Here is a 21,968-nt window from a genome sequence, read left to right on the forward strand (position 1 = left end):
AAGTTAAATACAGATTGAGGAAAACTCCACCCACATTCAAAACACAGAGATGTTCAATCAATTCTTTTTCAACAGTGCTGAAAATACTCTGCTTCTATCAGTGTGATTTAGTTCACTCCTTCAAAATAGACTGGAGAGGCTCAAAGCATTTCATTTAGCATCTCTTACTTTGCTGAGACTTTGCTGATCAAAATTACCTCTGGCTTGTACAATTAGGTCACCTTAATATTGTCTCAGCTTTAAATTTGCTTTGAAGAAGCCACACAGAATCAATTCTAAGTAGATTAGATATGTGTGTGAGCTATTCATCTTTCAAACTGTGTTTTTTCCAAGAGATGGCCATTTGCTTATCAGGAGAAAATCAAAGCTGCATGTCATCTGAATGTAGCGATGAAAATACATTCAGCTTAACAAGGAACAGAAGCTGCGTATTTGTGATCTGTTTAGTTTTAAAATCTGTTTGATTAAATCTTTTGCTAATTTTACTAAAGCAAATAAATGACACTGAATCCTTTCTGATGGAAGCCATACTTGTATTTGCTGCCAACTTTGTTTACCTATGCCATGTTGACACTGGAGGCTCAGAAATTGTTCATCCATTTTGACAATGTCTATAGTAGAAACAATATTACACTGTATGTATTTTTTAAAAGTTGTAAAATGTGTAATATTCATAAACTCTTTCCCTTCATTCATCATCATGTTAGCTGAATGTTTAGAGATGCAAAATTGTAGCTATTGCCAAACGAGCACCAATTAGCTTCATCCCACTCTGCATCTCTTTCCTCTTCTGATGGGTGGGGTAATTAATTTGCTAACTAGTTAAGGGTGATGGGCATAATATGCTTAGACTCATAGCCTGGGGCATAGAATATGCAACCTAATCTCTGATGTAAAGTACATAAGGCAAGTCAAATTCACATTGTTTGAGAGAGGGAAGGCTGAAGTCCATCCTAAGAGAAAATTATGCAGGACAACTTTGATTACAGCTGACCTACTCCTGTCTCCAAAGGTTTTGAATCATAACCTGTCCTGTGGGTCTTACATTTATGTGTCAGACCATTCTGCATCAAAATTACAGTATGCTGTCACACAGCTTTTTACTTCTCAGATGGGACAAATTTAGGAAGAAGTCTAAAAGAAGCTCACTCTCAGCTGTAATACTAAGAAGGAACATTGTCTCTTTAATGTTAACCATGAGTCTTGGCAGGTCTCTGCATAGCTATGCAGCCTTGCCACCAAACATATCTTCCTGTATCATCTCAAATGGTTATATCTGAGGGGTAAATCCTTTCACTTTCTCTTTGCTTTTTCTCCTGCCCTTCTACCTTTCATCTTAATAAATTTATCCCTGTTCTTTTTAGAAACACATCTTTATTGGGGGCAAATGTGTTAATGCTCCATCCAGGATTTTAAAACAGTGGCCATCTCATTTTCCCAGGATGGATTACTCGGTATTGGTTTTTTAATGCACTGTCATCTGAGCCATTCAACATTTCTTTGCACATTAAGGTATAATTTAAAATGTTACTTTGTTTCTGCATTTAAAGCAGAACAATTTTGTAAATAGAGGAAACATTATAGAACTGAATAAATTACTCAGCTTTTAACTCCTCTTCAGGTTTCTGACTTCTTTCTAGAAGCCGTAAATAGTTTGTTGCTGTGGACATTTGGTAGCATAGAACCTATATTCTTACAGATGGTGGAATTAATACATTCCTGACTCCCACACCAAGCAGTTTCCTTTTAACTTGCAGTTTCTCAGGTTTGGGAGAATACCTCATTGACATGACACATGCTAAAAAAATAAAATTAAAACCCCTACCTTTTGGGGGTGCGAAGAAGTCTCAGAACTTCTGTATTTTCTGAGGAGGCTGAATCCTCAAAGTCAGATTATCGCCAGCAAACTGGTTATAACTCCAGTGACTTTTTCTTTGTTTATTTGTTTCTTTTTTTTCCTACATTCTTTAAAACTACTCACTGTCTGAACATTACTGTCAAGTATGTTTTTAAGCCACAATATAGGTAAGCTTGAATGTAGGTTACCATAATTTCACACTAGGTTTTAGTTACACTTATTTTTAAGAGAGGAAACCATCAGAATTCAATTACACATCATGTTTAAGAGTAACATAGTTTTTAATGAAAAAGAAGTCATCCGCTGTTGTCTGCATTAACATTTATTCAAAACACATATTTATTATGCTACTTTAAATTTCAGGTTAAAAAATACAACACAAGAACATTACTGTCTGTACACCAGGGCCTTTAGTTACAGGAATCTGTTGCTGGTTAACTTTGTTAAAGTGAACTGTCCCAGTAACAGTCAATTTTACGGTGCAGCTGGTAAATGTCAAATTGATTTTGTTTCATCCCAGTGGATGATCACTTTTAATTGGATCTGTGCCTGCTGTGAAATTTTACATCATCAAATTATGCTTCTGAAATGCCTCACTTTCCAGCCCTCACTGCTTAATACAGGGCAGCAGCTTCTTTCTTTTTTGCTTTTCTTAGTGAACTGAAAACCAAGTAAGTGGAGAATGTCTTTCTAATCATGCTACAAGTATCTCTTACATGAGAAAAAGTTATACCCTTTGCACTGCCCCTCAGGAATTCTTCCCAAAGCACTGCCATAGATTACTCAAACCCCATGGAACGGAAGAAGGATGGTATTCACAGGTAAGGTTGCCATTTCAAAGAGACTTGAACCAACATAAATACTATTCAAATGCATTTGCTGTGATCTTATAGTGTACATGACAGATATTTTGGGCTAGAGATGGGCTTGAGCATCATTTACAAAATGTCAGATTTTTCTTTCTTTTAAGAACTGAACTGTCATCAATCTTTTAGTAATTGTCTCTCTTAGTCTGAAACTTTTCATTTTGGAGCTAAATATTTCATGATCTTATTTTGACATTATCTGGAATTTATGCTTCTTTTTATCTTTTAGCTACAGCATTAACATCTTCCAGTTTCATCATATAATCCAGGAAGAATTTTATGTCATCACTACAGGAAGCTTTGAAGAAGCAGTTTTGCTTGGGTTTTATGTGTGTTCCATCATTGCATCATCAGCAGAAACAAAAACAAAGGAGCTGGTAAATATATGCTAAGGGGGAAAGATATTCTTTCACTGAGATTTTATTTTGCTGGAGCATAATCCAGCGCTGGCTGTTTTCATTTCCATGGGGTGGTGGATTGTTGTGATCCAAGCTGTATTTCCCCACCCTTCTCTACCTTATGTGTCTACCCTTCTCATGTTGTGCTGCCTTCCCTGCCCCTGGCCCTGGCCAATCCCTCGGGTTTTCCCTATTGGTTCCTGTGCCCCAACTCCACCCATGTACTGTCCCTGTGCCCAGGGATCACTGGGCCAATGTGCTGTCCCCATCCCCTGTCTCTATAGAAAACCCCTGACCCTTTGCCATGATGTGTCTTCGCACCTGGGATCTCTGTGCATCCACAACGTCTTTTCACCTGAGGTCTTTTACCTCTGTGACCATCTGGTGACCATGTGAATAAACAACTCCCGTGATCATCATGCATAGACCCTTCTCGCCTCCTTTACCATTGCTGCATTGTGAAGAGCAGACGAAACCAGAGCTAGCCTTCAGCTCCCTGGCCAGTGAAAGTGCAGTGTCCGGCCCTGGAACAGAGGGTTTGGTGCACTGAGGTGCTGACCCAGGCTGGGCAGAGATGCTCTCTGGTAAGGTCTGCTATACCACTGCAAAAGGAACTAAGAACCACAATAGTGGATCTGATTGTGCTTGAACAAGCACTCGTCCTTGGGTCAAAAATTTCTCATCGTTGAGTAAAACTAATCTGAATGCTTGGGCATGTTTTGAGGGTTTTCTACACTCTCTAGTCTGTGTATTTCTGAGGAAAATAAAAGAATAAAAACCTAAAACAAAACCAAGCACATAAAAACAACCCCAAACCAAATTAAAAAAAAAAAAAAAAAAGAGCCAGTGGATCTGAGAGAAATTAATTGCTTAATCCCCATTTTGGAGACCCCAAATAGCATGAAAACTGGCATAGAAATCTGAGGGGCTGCATCTCATCCCAACACTTCTTTATGTCACTCCTCTGGTCACCTTCCCAACTCTTGAAGAACAGTTTGGTTAGGTGGCAGAGGGACGGTGAGTGCACTTCTGTTCAGGAGATTTGAGGTCTCTCTTTACACAAGTAGTTGTGTAGTTCAGCTTTGAGTGTGGAAAAGTCAAGCTGAACTCAAGTTTTGTGTTTTGTTCTGAAAATAGTTTCATGTTCATTGTCCTTCTTGCAAAAGCCAGTTGCATAAAGGTGTGGTGACTCTTGCAGCTTTGCCCTGGGATGTCCCACACCCAGGACGCAAGCTTAGGCTTCTAAGCCTTCCTAGCTCGCAGTTCCCTACCTGTGTCTGAAGAGCATTTGGTGTTACGTGAGTCCATGGATCACAAAAATAAAAAGACCATTGAAACATGCAGCAGATTATTGTTATAAACATAAAAACCAAGACAGCTAAAGCCGTGGAGTGGCAGAATGAAAGGAAACTACAGTCTGCTTTTTCTTTCGTATTACCTAAATTTGTACCATCAGCCTTTCTTCACACTGTGCTTTCTTTTTCTTTTCATATGTAATCCTCTTTTCAAACCAGCCTCCAAAATTTCCAGACATGCAGTAAATTTATTATGCACATTTGCCATTTAAAATAGTTTGTGATTTCTGAGTGGTGGTTGTGCTGCATGCTCACTGTTCTCTATGTAACAAAAATTTCTTGCCTGCTCGAAACAAAGCTTAATAAAAAAGATACATTATGTGGCAATCCAATTTTAACAAGAAGATACACTTCAGCTGGAAGATGGGTAGATGTGGCTACTGTCAGGCTCAGATATTAAACTGGCTTTAGACTGAACTAGTGATTGTCCACTGAATTCAAAGAGCAAGTACTTGGAAGAAGGTGTGGGTGAAAGACCTCACAGCAACCAGAGTTGGGAAGTTATTCCTAGTGTTGGGGCTGCTCCTTTTTACCTCCATCAAGTGTGAGAGTTAGACCAGTGAGAATATTAACTTTTGCTACTCAGTAGGCATCATCTTCCTTATACTTGATCAGCACTTAGATTTTAATTTTGTTCCTAAAGTTTCTTACCTGAAGGACATGGGCTTTGCAAGCTCAGTCAAGTTTTCTCCAGCTTTTAAAAGAAATTCTCTCCCATCTCACAGACCTCTCCTCATCTATGTCCTCAGTCCCAGCAGCTGCAACATTGTAATTGCACTCTGACAGGTATTAGAATAGGCTTTCCACCAGTGACAGAAAATTCAAGTTTTTACAAGGCGCTCCTTGGTGACTGTCACCTTTTAATAACCTGGAAAATGACTCAGTAGATAGGAAGTGATGACTACTTTAAGATGCCCAAAGCAAGTAGTATTGTATTGTTCAAGTGATATAACAAAAGTATTTATGGTACATTTGCACAGTAAGTGAACAGGAGAATACACATGAAAACTGTGTCACAATAATGACCTAAAAATTTTTAAAGCCTTTTATGCCAGGTTTAGTAAAAAAGAGGCTCACAAATTATATACAGAATGGATTCAGTGAACTTTAAAGTGCCCTCTGGATTTTGTTGTTGTTGATTTTGTTTTGGTTTTTTGTTTGCTTGTGAAAAAGTTATTTAACTTTTCTTACAATTTTTAACTGATTACAATCCTTTAACTGATCTTACAATTCAGGTGCAATGTTCCAAAAGAGGAAAAAACCACAGGCAAAAATGCCTGTGTTTCTATGAGTTTAAGCGAAAGTTTTTTTAGGAACTAATGAAAATAGTCTTTTTAGTACTGTAGATTTTTGTTTCCAGGCAAGCATCTCAAAATGACCTTTGAGAATTCTACCCACGTATTGGTTACACATCTAATAAAATTTTCTAAAATTCTGGGTGGGAGGAGCTGAATATTGTGTGTGTTTCTGAGGCTGAATTAGGCTATGCCACATTCATAGAATCCAAAAAGAGGGTAGCTATCTTTCTGCTACAGTTGTATGCCTACTAGCATTATTCAGAAGCCCATCATTCTCTATATGTGTACTGAAATAGACAGACCCCCAGAACACAAAGAGGAGTTGCCTAGTTACTTGTGATTTTAGCCCTATTTCAGCTGAAATATATCCAAATGCAAATAACAGCATGCAGTGACATTGACAAAACTCTCTTAGCCATGAAATCCATAAAAGTGAATGGGTAGCATTCATCTGCAGTAATTTTTATCACGATGGAAGAGACATAAGTGATATCCTTAATTCATGCAGCTCGAAAGAATTTATGGACATAAGATACTGCATAAATGGTTTGTTTGATCAGGTAGTTAAGAAAACCATATAATGGAAGTTGCTAATGTAAGAGTGGAGAGGAACCTGCCTTTTATTATGATGTGCTGTGCTTTCAGCAGGGCGAGAGAAGCATTTTATATTTTGTTGTTTTGACCAAGGCATGACAACTAATCTGTGGTATGTAACAGCCAGACAAGCAGCTTGTTATATGCCTATCACTTCACTGTGGAGCATGCCCGACAACACAGCTACCCTGACTGATAAATATCACAGGGGCTATTTCTCAGGAATGCAATACTTCTGGCTGATCTTTAGTGTAAGACTTGCAGCAACAGCTGCAAGTTGCTCCTGAGACTGCACATACATATAGGAAATTGGTTCTAAGATGACTAGGCATATGAATGAAAATCTACCAGCAGCAAGCTGTCCAAGACATGGAAATAACCCTGCTTCCTTCCCCACTAAGCTCAAAAGCTACATTACATTCAAAGTTGTTGAATGAGCCTATAATGATCATCCCAGTTTTCCAGGTCAAGGAAAGGAAAACAAGGAGGGTCAGCATACAGCCCATAAAATAATAAGCTAAGCAGCAACACTGATCTTGTTGTCCATGTGGTCTGAGAACATCTCTCTTACCTCAGGGAGAGCTTACACTGTCCTGTCTGATAAATAACCAATCTTCTGCTCAGTTTTAACCAGCATGAATGGAAGAAGATATTTCCACTCTCACTGATCCTATGCCTGCCTGTCTATTTTTATTGGCATTTCTTCCATTCCAATAACTGTTTGCACATTGTAAGAAAGAGCAGTACAGAAGGAGACATCTGAAAAGTAAGGGCAGTTCTGCATGGTTTCTGAAAATCAGGTCCTGGATAGTAGAGAGAGTATCAAAGAAGTGCCCCATGGAGGGCATGGTGGGCAGAAATCCAGTGTTACTTTTGGCATTGGCTGCCTGGGGTGACATCGCCTGCTGCCCTTCATGGTGTGGAGGACATGAGGGTAGGGAGGGAGCTGGGTTTATTTCAGTGAAACTGTTTGAGGAGGAGGTTATGGAGCAACACATAAACATTCTTAGAAGACAAAGCTTGCTTACTTGTAGTTTTTGTAGCACAGCTCATTTCATTTCCTCAAATCATTTTAGATGATGCATATACTTTCTGCTTTAGTCTTGCTTGAATTTTCCTAGCTTGTGTTCTGGGAGTCTTTTAAATCTGCCTTGAATGTAAGTTTGATTACTTCAGAAGGAAGTCCTTACAAGTAAAACTTGGATTATACAGGAACATATTTGTAAAAAATGCATTTACATTGCAGGAAAGCAAAATACAGCTGCACTCATATAAGGGTTGCTTCTTATTTCAGCTGTAATTTCCAGGGTTTCAGTGCAGGTTATATGAGTAGCTAATTAATGGCAGTGTTCTTTCATCGAGGCTAAAGGAAAGTTTGACTCAAATGGGATGACTCTTTATATTAATTTTAAGGAAAATAACGTAAGGATATGTGAGAGGTCCCTGTGTCCCTATCAGGCTGTTAGCTCTCACTCAACCCCGCAACAGTGGCTTCGAATGAATGCTCTAAGCTCTTCAAGGCTTGTTACACACTAACCAACAGCCTAACAAGGAGTGTGAGATTGTCATTGAAAATCACCCGTAAAGGTAGTACTAATAGGAAACGGAACATTTCATGGACTCTCCCTCTGAGTAAATGAGAAACCTATTCTTGGCTTTTGTGCAGGTGCTGTGCAAATCACTTACTTGACATGCTGTACTTCTGTCCAGGTCACTGGCAGAATTTGTCTTGGATATAAACTCCAGCAGAAAATAACTGCTGAAGCTTTTAAGCTAGCATTTTAAGCTCACTGGAGATCTAATTCTGTTACTCTGTAAACGGTCTTGGAAGAAGATCAAGTACACAGCAGCTATAATGCTATATGTACACAAGCTGCAAAAAAGTGGTAAGCAGGTTGGACACATGTTGTGCTGACTCCCATGTGGCAGGAGAACATCACTGTCACATAAATGTGCTTTGTCACATATATGAACTGGTTCTTGGGAAAGACCAAAGGAGCAAATGCCCTTTTTGCTGGCAGTTTACCTAGCTCAGTGGATCTTCCTTGACTGTAACCAAAAGGGATCAGCAGAGTGTCTGTCTGGCCTTTCATCAAGGTTTAGCCCACTTTGCCATCTGACTTTGGCAAGCAACCTCTTCTCCTCCTTGTCAATGCCAGAAAAGTGATGCTGCTTAGAAATTGCTCATGGCACAGCTACACCATTGGGTAGCAAAGCTGGAACTGAGTTTTGAGTCACTACTCACCATGCAGATGCTTTTCTGTCACTAGCATCATATAATACTACTATGCCTTTTTTATTTATGTAGCATGTGAAAGTCTGAAACTATGTCAATGTACAGCCAAAACACAGGCTTAGAGACAGTCCCTGCTGTGTTCTGGATGAGAAAGAGATGTCAAGTCAGAAGAGTTGTTACCATCTGTAATATATAAAGAGTGATATGAGGAAAGAGAGGTCAAAATGCCAATCTAAGGAAGCACATAGTTGTCTCCAGGTTTATGCCACACTGTGTTCCTGGAGAGGGACTTAAATCCCAGCTCTGGACAACTAGCTGAAGAGTAATGTATCTCCCAGCCGTGGCATATATTCTGGTTCTCCTTGCAGGGTTCAGGGCTGACCAGGTCTCACCCCAGTACTGCAAAGAGATGGGGGTGGGTCATCCATTGGCATTGCAGAACTGGGAAGTTTTGCAATGTAGCTGTTGATACTCAAGTCAGCTGGGCTGAGGAATGCCCTTCAGGTACATTTGCCAGCATCTGTGCGAATGGCGGCTTGGTTGACGGGATCTTGTTCAGTTTAAAATGAGTAGGCAGGCACTGGACTGCAGTGTGGAAGAAAAGTCCTCCTACAACTTCTTTAAAATGCAAGTAATTTTCTGGATCCAATACTACAGCCAAGATCCAGATATGGTTTCAAGTATCTTGTTCTGCTGCAGAAACCAATATCCTCTGCTTTCCTTCCCTCCTGCATACTCTGGCTGTACTGGGAGGGGCATCAGACCTCCTCAGGGAGGAGAACTAAAATTAACAGGAGGCAGTGATGCCATCCAAGGGGCACCATGGCCTCCTGCCAGAACAAGGCCTTGGGGATCTTGTTAACACCTTCTGTCCATCTTCCTGCCAGCTTCTGCCTAGTAAGTTTTATGCCCATTGTGCAGTTGCAGCCTTATGTGGAAGAGGAGTGGAAATACTAAAGATAAATTCTTATAATTTTTCTGAAAGCAAGTATCCAGGTGGAATAGAGAACAAAATTAGTGATTCAGCAAGGAATTAAAACACAAGGAATGCCCTTGAGCAGTTGGCAGTAGCTGGTTAGCAGAGCACTGAGGTTCCAGTGCCACTCTGGCTGGTGGGCACCAGCCTGTGCCAGGGACAGCTTGGACTAAGTGCTGCGTGTTCTCTAAACTGATGAGGATGCATGCCAGTCTGGGGGGAGCTGGTTTGCTTTAGTAGTAGATGGAAGATATAGGGGACAAAACCACAGACCTACAGGAAAGCAGGTTAAAGTAGCTTTTTGAGCAATGCGCTTAAAAAAAAAAGAAACAAACCATGAATGGCAACATGACAAGCTGAGCCCTAATTTTATTGTTGTCACCTTTCAAGGCTGCTAACAGGATTTCAGTGCTTTGTTTATGATGATAAATCTGTTTCTCTTCGTCTGTGTGCCACTTGTTTTTATCTTCTCCCTTCATCTTCATTTCCTTTTCTTGTATTGTAAGGAATTAGCTTGGCACTACCCATAGAAAAACAAAAGGCACTATGACCCTCTACTGTAGGAAACCACTTGCATACAATAATCACCTTTAGAAACAGGAATTTTGCCAAGATTTACTCAAAACTGAGGAGCTGCCATTTTTTATTTTGTCTTTGAAATCTTGAGTACATAAGATAAGGAAATAATATAAGGATATAAATAATGATGTCTTATACAGCAGTGTGAATTAACCCTTGTAAGTACCAACTTTTCAAGGAACTTGTGTGTTGTGTGTATGTTTATAACATCTTCTCTTCCATCAGCTGCTCCCTTGGGTCACAAAGTAGTACCTGCCTGTCAAATGCTTCTTAAGACAATAAAATACAACATGATCTCACCTCAATCTGTAGAGTGCCTAATCCAGCTTGCTTCCTAATATGCTTCACAGAGAGAAAGGGTAATCCTTGATTTACGGCCTGAAAAACAGTGGATGGAGGAAATAAATTAATTGTCAGGGGAAGGGCATGCAGATAAGTTCCTAGAGCCACGGGATTCAGTGAAGTGGAGGGCTGCAGGTCCAGATGGCTCGGGCAGATGAGCCAGCAGTGGCTGCTTCAACAAGGGGAGATTGTGCTTGGGTGCAGAGAGCAGGCTGGTACTGCTAGAGCAGGAGGAGCAGGGTGAGGGAGAGAGCATAACGGAGCCCAGTGTGTAAGGGAAGAAAGTCTTTAGAGGGTTTAAATGCACAGAGGGATGGCAATTTTGATACTGATTTGGAAATGAATGGGTGAGGTTACTGGGCTAGTTGTAGGGATAAGGGAGAGACATAAATGCTGTAGGGGAGACAGGAGAGGCAGAAGGCTGGAAAGGAGATTTATGAAATTAGAAAATATAGCCAAGCCTGCCAAGTATCCAAACCAAGCAGCTGGACAAATTGCAAAGAGACTTTAACTTCCACGAATGATAGATAGCTGTGGCAGGAAATAAAGACAATGTGAACTGGAAGTTGTTTGTACAACTTGCAGCAAAAATTACTGTCAAATTATATATAGTATAGGCAAAATGCGCCTCAGGGCAACAAGAAAGTATTTTCTTACTAACACAAGGAACAGTGTGTGTCGGGTGTTGCCATCAGCTGGGCAGGGGAAGAAGGGGGCTGTGATGCAGAACTTGCAGACTTTCTTGTGAGCCTGACACCTGCTTCCTTGACCAGCTGCCTGGAAAAACACATTTGAATGTTTTATTTTTTTTTCTCAGATGAGGAAGGAAGTCTATACTACTTCATTTTCCCAGGGGAAATCACTACTGGCAAAGTATCTGTCAACAGCATATTTTATTAATGTATTAAACATGAAGAAACTTATGTCAGAAATCTCCTAAAAGGCGAGGCCTAAATTTAGGACTTTCTTTAATGAAAGTAAAAAATTCCTTCTCTTATAAAATGAACAGGTAGTAGAGATTTTGGAAGAGAAAAAAATGTTGCTAAAGAACCTTCTTAGGCACTTACATTGGATCCTATTTCCTGTTGAACAAATGCCAGCTGTTCATTTAGAAATACACCTTATCAGCTACTGATGGTCAATTAGTTACAATTTTTTCTAAGTTTAAATGTTTTAAGAACTATTTGGAGCTTTGAAACATTGGAGGAAAATGAAAAAGTGAGTTAGGACAAATCTGGTGGTTTGTAGCAATGGAGCTGTGGCTGCACAGAGACTGCAGGATTCTCTCTCTGTTTGTGGAGTCGACAGCAGCAGCTGCGGGTGCTGCTCACTTGAGAGAGGAGCTCTCTGCCAGGGCCCCTGCTATCAATGCCTGGCTTCAGATACACAGAAATGGATTGTAGAAAATCAGCCTGGTAGAGAGGCAAACATCCTTTCTTTAAACATTATTTTGTTCTTTCAAAGCTGACTTCCTCTGATTTCAGTGAAAACTGCTTCAATATTCTGATGAACAGGAGTCAGCAAATATTCATCACAGGCATAGCAGAACTGCGCTTCCCTCCTTTCACTTGCTTCTTTTTTTGCTGCTTCAAACTGTTTTCCCAGATTGGCTGCTGTTGCATAAGAGTAAAGGAGAATGCAGGGGCTTTCTGCAGAAAGCTGTCATACTGTGGCAATGAGGGCCACAAGAATGGTTCAGTGATCAGTTTCTCAGGCAGACATAGTTCACTCTTGGAGTTTACCTGTGGCACTTATCACAGTGTTATCTGCACCAATAGACCCTCATGGGTTTTATAGCTTGGAGTGGGAGGAGAAAGCTCACATTTGCCTACATTATAGTGTATAAATAGAGAGTCTTGCAAAAAAGGCTTATTTCCATGCAATGTGGACTGAGTTAATGTGAGACATACTTACTTATATCAAAGCAATGGAGACATCTCTTTGTGAAGAAACCAGTATATTTACAGTCTCTATTGACAATCATTTAATTACATTTTCCTCTGCTTCAACACAGCAGTGTTTGTTATCTGTTTATAAAGCCTCATTTACCCTGATAACTGGATGTGTTATACTAATTAACAGGCATTACTTACAAGCACCCTTGAGACAAAAGGTGTATTTTTTTTTTCTTTCATAGCTGAGAATCTGGAGCAAAAGAAATGAAATTTCCTAAGGTCACTATAGAGAAAATGAGGCCCTGAATGCTTTTCCACAGCTTCACGACTTTATCTGTCAGCTTTGTGAAGACTTGTCTTGAATCACACCCAGGACACTTCAGGGAAACACTGAAGTGCAACTCTGAGCAGAAACCTCCAAGTGTATGGAGTCCCCTGAGCATCACACCTGGGAAAAGCTATATCAGAGTGACTGCAATTTACAGACACATCCAACACAACAGGTCAACATAGACTTTATGTGTATGGTGGTATGTCTGTGATCTCCTTGAAGTCTCCATGGAACAGAGAAGCAGAGTTCATGCATGCTGTTGTGACCAGGATACTTTGCTCTGCCGCCAGCTGTGCAGCACAGGCTATTCACAGCGGCCACAAGCAGCCACTGCGGGCTACATGCATGCTCATGGCACCCTATTTTCTCCCTACAGCTGCTGTCACTGCCAGAGCTGCTGCCCCAGAGCCATCCAGCATCCCACCCATCTGCCTGTGCTATGCTGAGCAGCAATGTGGGGCAGACCCTGCCACAGCAGCTGGGAGCAAAAGCACAGAGAAAAGCAGCTATTGCACAAGAACAGGCATCACTGCATGTGGCGGAAAGCCAGACTCCACTGGTTTTGTCGAAAACTTCCAACATCCTTCAGGACACAGAGACCTTGTCATCCCTACAAGGCCTTCCCTTGGGCACCCTTTCACTCCCTGTTGCTCACTGGAGGGGTGGAACAGCTCAGGAGCATGAAACCTGTGCTGCTTCAGCTTGTCAAGGTGGTCAGCTTGACAGGTCTTCAGTCAAGGTGAAGAGGTGATGGCATCACAATGGCCTTCCCTTAAAAAAAATGCTTCTTCACCTCAAAATTAGAATCAAACATGGACACAAACCTTTCCGCACGCCTGCTTCTATGCTGCATACCAGTTCCATTTTCCTGCGCAGTTCTATCTAAGCTGAGCTGTTGCAGACTGAGTTTTTGCAAGACCTGGAGGACTCAGCTGCATAGTCAACTACTGGATCTGCAAGCAGCAGCCACGCCATAGTCTGCACCCTTCCCAAGCTCAAGCAGCCACCCCAGGTCATCCACCACAACCAGAAGCTTCCACCCAAACCACTTTGTCACAAGATGCTTGATGTTTTCCCTTATTTGGTTCTTCACCCTACTGGAGAAGGTGAGGGCTCTGTCCCTTTTTCTTGGAAACAACTGGATTCAGAGGACAAAGGAGCTCATCAGAGTTAGACCCAGAGCTGTATTTGGGAAAGATCCTACCCAGGTACACCTGGATTATCTCTGGAACTAAGTCTCTCAGTGGCTTTGTTGTACACTGGTCCAGGAGCCTTGGCACGGGAACACTGGGCAGGTGAAAGTGGTGGCTGCAAGAAGACAGAACCGCCACAGGGAAATTAGAGTACTATTCATCATGTTGTTCTTTTTTCACCAGATTTTCCCTGTGGCCTTTTTCTTTCTAGATCATGTGCATGGATCTCCCAGGCTGAACTTTCATTTTGATCTGGAGGCTGATCTGAAGGGACACAATGACATATGGCTTTTTGAGGGGACTATGTTTCCTTGGGCAAAATACTGCCAGTTCCAGCACACGTTCATTTGGAGGTGTCCAGCAAAATTTTTTAAGTAAGCAGCTTTTTAAACCCTGCTTCTCTTCCATTACTATCTCCATTACAGGCATTTGGACCTAGATTTTCACCAGGTGCCAGCTCCAGAGCACACAGGAGTACAGGACTCAAGGCAAGACCTTGTTTGTCTGGTGGGCCTCTGCATGGCTGTGAGAGTGTGGGCACTGTGGAGAGGCTGGATTGGGTGCCTCTTCTCATCCAATGCCCTCTGCAAGTGAGGAAATTGAACATGAGCTGTCCTGGAGGGCATTGACACATTTTGCCTCCTGTTGGGGATGAAGTGAGCTTTACCTGACAACGAGCGGCTTGCTCCCTGACTCAGCACCCAGGCAGGAACCTGCTGCCTAAAATCAGCCTTCCACATACACATCTATACATACACACATGTGCACATAAGCATGGACATGTACATATCCTCAGGACCAGATGCCAGCCTCCCAGACAAGTGTGGGGTGCCAGGTATGGGCACAAACAAGTACTGCTGCTGTCTGAGAGCAGCCATGGGAATGAAAGAATGAAAGGCTGACAGCTTGGAGAACACAGGTTTGACTCACATTCCCTCTCCTTGTTTTTGCACTCTCATATTCTACTTTTGTTTTGTTTTTTGTTTGTTTGTTTGGTTTTGGTTTTGTTTATTGGAAGGGGCAATGTTTTGTTTGTTTTTTTCGTGTTGCTTTGGTGGTTTTTTTTGGGGGGGGGGGGTTGTTTCTTTTGTTTCTTTTGTTTTTGGTTTTTTTAGGGGTTTTTTTGGGGGGTTTTTTTTCTTGCTATGAGAAGCTAGAAACAAGCCCTAGTGGCTTGTGGGACAGAAATGGGAAACCTCTGTGTCTCATATTCTGTGCGGATGCGCTAGGGACCTTCGTAAGGAAGGGAGAGAGGCCACAGGACAGAGCAGCAGAGAAAGCTCAAAAAACAGCACAGATGGGACCAGCAGCTCTGCAGCAGTGTCTCTGCTCAAAGCCTTCCCAAATACTATTATTTTACCCAAGACTAGTGTGCTCATACATTTTGCTTCTGCAGGGGGCTAGTGACTGGTATTTTATTAAAGGTGAGGTGAAAGAGCTGTATTGTTTGCCCCAGCAATGAAGGATCCTAAGCTTGAAGTTTGGCCTGGGTGTCAGTTTGGTGAGCCTGTAAAAATCTTCCTTAGTCTACTCAGAAACACACTCTGGCACAGAGTGTTTTAATTAATGAATTAAAAATTAATCTTTATTAATTACTTCAGTTTCTATGGATTGTGATAACTGGAAAAAAATATTTGTAATACTTTGTCTCTTCCCTGCTTCTTCTCCTCTTACACTGGAAACCAGCACTTCATCTTCAATATGCAGAACTGATGTATGAGAGCTTGCCTCACTGTGATTGCTAGGGGCAAGTAGGAGACAGCATGCATACTGGTTCCCTGCTTGCTTCTTTGCTGCCTCAGACTATTCTTAGATGTACAGCCCTGTTTTCACACTTTCTAGAATAATTTCATATTAAGAGACTCTCCTTTGAGATGTTTTCCTCTGAGTTTTCTGCAGCTTTGTATCACTTTATTTGGAGTCCGTTGATATGCCCTACTGAATGACCTAAACTTCCCACGTTGAATATAGAACCTGGTTTTAGGGGGCAATCTCAGACAAACACATTATCTTCAAAACAGCTGTTGTTAAGTAAGATTCAAAGAAATCTAGGAAGGAGGAAAAAACCCTGATAAAATAAGCTGGTTGATGTGAAGAACCAGATTCCATTTCTACATCCCATTCTTTTCTCTGCAAGTGTAAGCTTTTTTTCTCTTTTTTTTCCTGACCAATTTTATTTTTCTCAATAATGTTGCTGAGCATATGCCTCCATCCATCCAGCAGCTCTCATCTGGTTTTCCATAAACACACTCACATGTACTGTTTCATCCCTGCTAGAATCTCAGTGTCTATGGCTTGAACAATTTCCTTTTCCACTGCTACAGGTCACCTAGCCGTTCTGCTTGTTGTTGGACAATGGTGTGCTGACAATCCAAGTTAATATCTTACCCTCCTTAACTTACCTGTCTTATCTTGTATCTAAGAACTACCAAATGCCAGAGGGAACATCTCTCACTAAATTAGTAAAGATGGGATAATAGGAGTTATAATTACAGTTCTAATTTTGCATATATCTAATAAAAGAAAGTCAGATGTGGTAAAAGCAGATCACCAAGGAATTCAGACTGGCCCTGTGGATTGTTTTCCTTTTGGGAAGTCACATACTGTCAGAACAGACAGAAAGAATGAAGAAGAGTCACAATTAAGGACATATAGAACTTTTGTGAAGTAATTAACTGACATGATTTGTAAATAGTCGTACAACAAGTCATATAACTGGGGCTCCAGGCACAGAATATAGGTAAAACTAGAACTGGATTCTGGAGATGGGGATAAGCTGAGTCTCAGTTAATAGATATGCAGAGGTCAAGGACATTTTACCAAGAGTTTCTGGAGAGAAAAATAAATAGAACTGTGAACAAAATTGCACTGAAAAATCAGAATCAGATACACATACAGATATATAGAAATGCTATCTGTTTGCAATCTAAATAATAATAAGCTACGGTAGTTTCAGGAAATTTTAACTGAAACACCTGAGAAAAAAAATCCCAGATATAGATATTATCTACCTAGTTTTCTATATGGTTTTCATCAAGGTCCCACATGGCATCCTTATCTCCAAATTGGACAAACATGGGTTTGAAGGATGAACTGTTTTGTGGATAAGGAACTGGGAGGATGGACTCAGTCAGAGAGATGTGACTAATGGTTCTAGGTCCAGGTGGAGGCCAGTGAAGGGTGGTGTCCCTCAGGGCTCTGCCCTGGAACTGGTGCTATTCAAAAACTTTATCAGTGACACAGATTGAGGAACTGAGCAAGTTTGCAGATGATGCAAAGCAAAGCAGTGCAGTTGACACTGAAGGAAAGGATGCCATCCAGAGGGACAACTTGGGCAATGGGCCCAAGAGAACCTCAGGAGATTCAACAAGTGCAAATGTAATGTTGCACCTGGGCTGGGGCAATCCCAGACATGATTACAGACTGGGAGATAATCTCACTGAGAGCAGCCCTGCTGGGAAGGACCTGGGGATGCTGGTGGGTGAGAGGCTGGACATGGTCCAGCCATAAGCACTCACAGCACAGAAAGCCAAACCTGTCCTGGGCTGCATCCAAAGCTGTGTGGGCAGAAGAGCAAGGGAGGGGATTCTGCCCCTCTGCTCTGTTCTGTTGAAACCCCACCTGCAGTGCTGTGTCCAGCTCTGGGGTTCCTGCACAGGAAGGACATGGACCTGTTGGAGCGAGTCCAGAGATGGCAAACAAGATGATCAGAGGGCTGAAGCACCTCTCCTGGGTGGACAGACTGAGAGAGTTGGGGTTGTTCAGCCTGGAAAAGAGAAAGCTCTGTTGAGACATGATAGCAATCTTCCAGTATTTGAAGATGGCTTATAGAAAAGACAGAGACTGATTTTTATGTGGGAAAATAGTGTTAGGGCAATGGGGAACAGTATAAAACTAAAAGAGGAGAGATTTAGACTGGATGTTAGGAGGAAATAATTTACTCAGAGAGTGGTGAGGCACTGGAACCTGTTGCCCAGAGAACCTGTGGATGCCCCATTCCTAAAAGTGTTCAAGGCCAGGTTGAATGGAGTTCTGGGCAACCAGGACTACTTGGCACCACAGATTGGAATGAGATGATTTTTAAGGTCTTTGCCAATCCATTATTCTATGATGATTCTATGAAAATCTTCCATAATGAAAACCAATTTTAAAATGTTCCATTGGGTGCAAAGGGTCAAGATTTTACCTTTACCATCTGCTTTTGGACAGTAGCCAAATAATATAGGACAATGGAAAATTATTTTGGGACTTAGATGTGATTTCAGAGGAAAGATTATGCTTTCGATATGAATTATTTACTATAGAGATAACAAAAGGAAATACTTTGCATATTTAAAAGTTGTAAAGCTCATTTTTTAATTGAATTGTAACCATCATATGAAAATTTACCATGAAGTATCAGGATGAAATAAAGGTAGGAAGTGTTTAGCCTGAGTTATAGTAAAATTCTTGTGATGTGAATTGCACCGTGTCACATGATAAGCTTGTTCCCAGGATTTGCTCTGGGATGTAGCCTGGCATGCCAGCTGTGCTGAAAGGTGATGCTGTGGGAAGAATGTGGGGCCACAGGATAGCTGAGAGTGGAATAAACTCTGCAGGTCATCTGGCTCAGCCTCTTGCTTCAAGGAGGTCTAATTTCAAAGCCAGCTCACTTTGCTAGGAATTTGTTCAGTCACATCTTGCCATATTCCAAGGCTGGAGATTACACAACATTTCTGGGCAAGTTGTCCTATCTTTAAACTACTCATATGGCAATATTTTTTACCCTATACCTGACTGGAATTTTCCTTGCTGCGACTTGCGACTGTTGCCTCTTGTCCACCTGCTTGAAGTGATACTTTTTTTTCTCTAGCTATACACAAGATCAATGTTTTAAGATTCCTGTGGACATAAAGTAAATTTTGGACATAAAGTGAATTTTCTATATAGGATACTAGAAGTTTCACACAGAAACACTTGTGGAGAATAATTTGCTAGAAAGCTGAATGCACAGAGGGTGAGCAGCTGAAAGCAATATAATTATGAGATGCTTCCTTCCAGTTCTCAAAATAAATTTGACGTGTCCCTGTTTGGGATGTAGGTTTGGGGGTCACAAGTAGCAACTCTTTAAAATTAAAAGTGACATCAAGAATACTTCACAGCTCTGAAACAGACATCAGAAAGCTTGTGGGAATTGCCACAGCCACCTGAGCTCCTCTCCCCTATGCTTGCACCAGTGAAATATGATAGTGCTGATGTAAATGAGGTAAAGAGCTTCTGCAGTGAGGGGCTGCGGATCCATGCAAGTGCAGTAGCCAAACTACCCAGACAGCTGGGTTGTAAAAGGCTGGGGCTGTGAATATTTTCATTAGTTAGTGAAAATAAACACTATCTTCAGAAGTTTTGTTGAGACAACCTCAGGTTATGCATGTTAATGTACTGTCTGTGGTAATTTTTCAATTGTTATTGTCTCTCTCGGGGACTGTTTTATCTGGAATTATACTTATTTGTAAGCAAGGGAGGTCTGCTTTTGGAATCCACAAGTCCTCTCCTTTTCTACACACCAACCCACAAGTGGTAGTTCTGTAGGAGGGAAGTTAGAAGCGTTGCACAAAGTAGGAGACAGTTTCTAAAAGTGTACTGAGATCTTCACCTACTTCAATGTCACTGCAGATTTAGATATGTAAAAAGGATACAATTCGGCCGAAACTCATTTATTCTGATACCCTGCCCTGAATGAACAGATTTTTGTCATAACACTTGTCAGATTTGTCATGGCATGCATTTATATATATATAGTTACACAGTTATGTAGGATCTGCCATGCATATTTTTTGAAGCATACAAGTAATACTTTGCATATACAACCTGAAAGCTAAATCCTCCAATCAGATACAAGTCCAGAAGATTTCCACTGCAAAATTTCATATTTTTATGACCTTCCTCCATACTCTAGTTTGCAAGATTGAAGCACATATTCTAAAGATATTACAAGATATGAAACTGGAAATTTTGAGTGTTGCCTTCTGTATGTGTATTTAAAATTGAAAGCAGTTTGACAGGTAGAGCTGACTAATTTCTCTATTGCTTCTTTTTCACCAGTCATGTTAGGAATTCGTCTGAAACTTTTGTTTTAAACAACATGGTTGGAGCAGAACTTTTGGAACTGCAAGATATTCATCAGTTAGGTAGAAATTATTTTAAAATAATTTTTTTGTGGGGTCATAAAACTAATCTTTGTTAGCAAGGCTAAATTGCTATGTGATTGTAAAAAGAGAACATTAATGTAGGTGCAGTGAAAAACAGGAGGTCACTTCTGCATCTTTCATAGTTTCATTTTAGTTTAAACAAAATCTCCATAAATGCAGGCAACTTAAAATTTAAGAGCATTGTGAAGTTTCAGAACATGGAATCTATTAATAACAAATTGCTAGGCATAAATTATTGCTGTTTAGATGTCAGTGGAATGGAAATACTTTTCTTCTGTCTTAACTTGCTATTGTTTTATTTAGCAAAAAATGTTGCTGCTAAAATTTTTCCTTCACATGCATCAATGGAATGGGATTCTAGGGTCTTAAGGCAGAACTTCCAAATGAAATCTCATATTTTCTCTGTTTTCTCAGTTCTTTCCATTGTAATTTCTGCACGGCACTGAATGGTAATCACTTTCCAAGTTTACAGAGGAGTGTTGTGTTTTGATTTTCATTGAGGCGTGGATGAAGATTAGCTATCTCTCTTTTGATGTCAAAAGACTGCCAAAACATGATGCCAGGCAGCAATAAAAGTTACAGTTTTGGCAGGTAAAAGATAAACATCCATAAGCCTCGGATAATACTACATTATTGGCATTGTGTTTGTTGTACTGCCTACATCTCTCTAATTAGGAAATAAAGTCTGATGACTATTTGAGACAAGTTATTGTTAAAAAGCAGAATAAGAGTCTGACTGTGGACCTAGGATAAAAGCCTATAGGAATAAAAGCTATAAGAAACAGGGCAGTGCAGCATCCTCTGGAGAAGGACAATTGAAGACAGCCTAGAGAAAGGAATTGCAGCCTGTGGGGAACAGCTGTGCAGCCAGAGGAGAGCTTCTGTGAATGAGACCAACTGCAGCCGTGCAATGTGGGGGAAAGTAGATTGATTTGCACTATAACTCTGCAATTCTGTTTAACTCCATGTTATCACTCTTCAGAGGAAGAAAACTCCATTGTTTTGGGTGCTCTTTCAGTGGTGTTTCCCCATCCCTTTTGTTGTTCCATTGATGAGTAAACAAGAAGTCTATTTTCATCACAGCTCTAAAAAAATCCAATATCTATACCTTAGAAAGGTGTGGAAAGCATAAATTTCCATCTTAAAGGACAAGATGGAACAATCTGAATAACAAACAAAGGAGATGTTTCTTGTCCTTCTGCTTGGGAAGAGAGCTTTGAGTTTGTAAGCTATGGCTAATCAATGTAAGCACTTGCAGGAATCAAAAGCTCATTGCTGATTGTTGCTTAAGATCAAAGGCTCTTTGCGTTCCCCTCTAAAAGCTGATTTTTCAGCCTGGCTAAATATATAAACATACAAACAAACATCTTTGATCTTGATGGATAGCCCAGATGAAGTGAATGGTGCAATGATATCCAATCTGCTCTATGTCATGACAGAAGCTCTTGCTGAGGAGGTTGCATGGAATGAAATTGTATTACATGATAAAGAGATGGAGTATTAAGGGGTAAAACCTAGATTCAAATCTGAGTGCAAGCTGAATCCATTCAAATCCAGCCAAGTTGCAAAAATATCTGACAAAGGTTAGCTGTTTGACACGTGGTTTTACTGTAATTAAAATAATTGCTTTATTCTCTATCCTGCTAAAACTGATATAAGGGTGATTCCCAATTGAATTGCACTCTTGTGACATGCAAGTAAAATTCCCAGAATATTACAAAAGGCCCATCAGCTGCTTACACAGTGTGCTTACACAGGGTGCTTCATCCTTTTTCGACTGTTGCTTGCAGCACCCCCTTTCTCAGACCTCATGGAGCCTGCTCCACATGTGGGGAAAGGCTGACTTGAGTACCCCATCT

Source organism: Lichenostomus cassidix, chromosome Z (genome assembly GCF_008360975.1).
Source record: "Lichenostomus cassidix isolate B80296 chromosome Z, HeHo_3.0, whole genome shotgun sequence".
In the NCBI taxonomy this organism is placed as follows: domain Eukaryota; kingdom Metazoa; phylum Chordata; class Aves; order Passeriformes; family Meliphagidae; genus Lichenostomus; species Lichenostomus cassidix.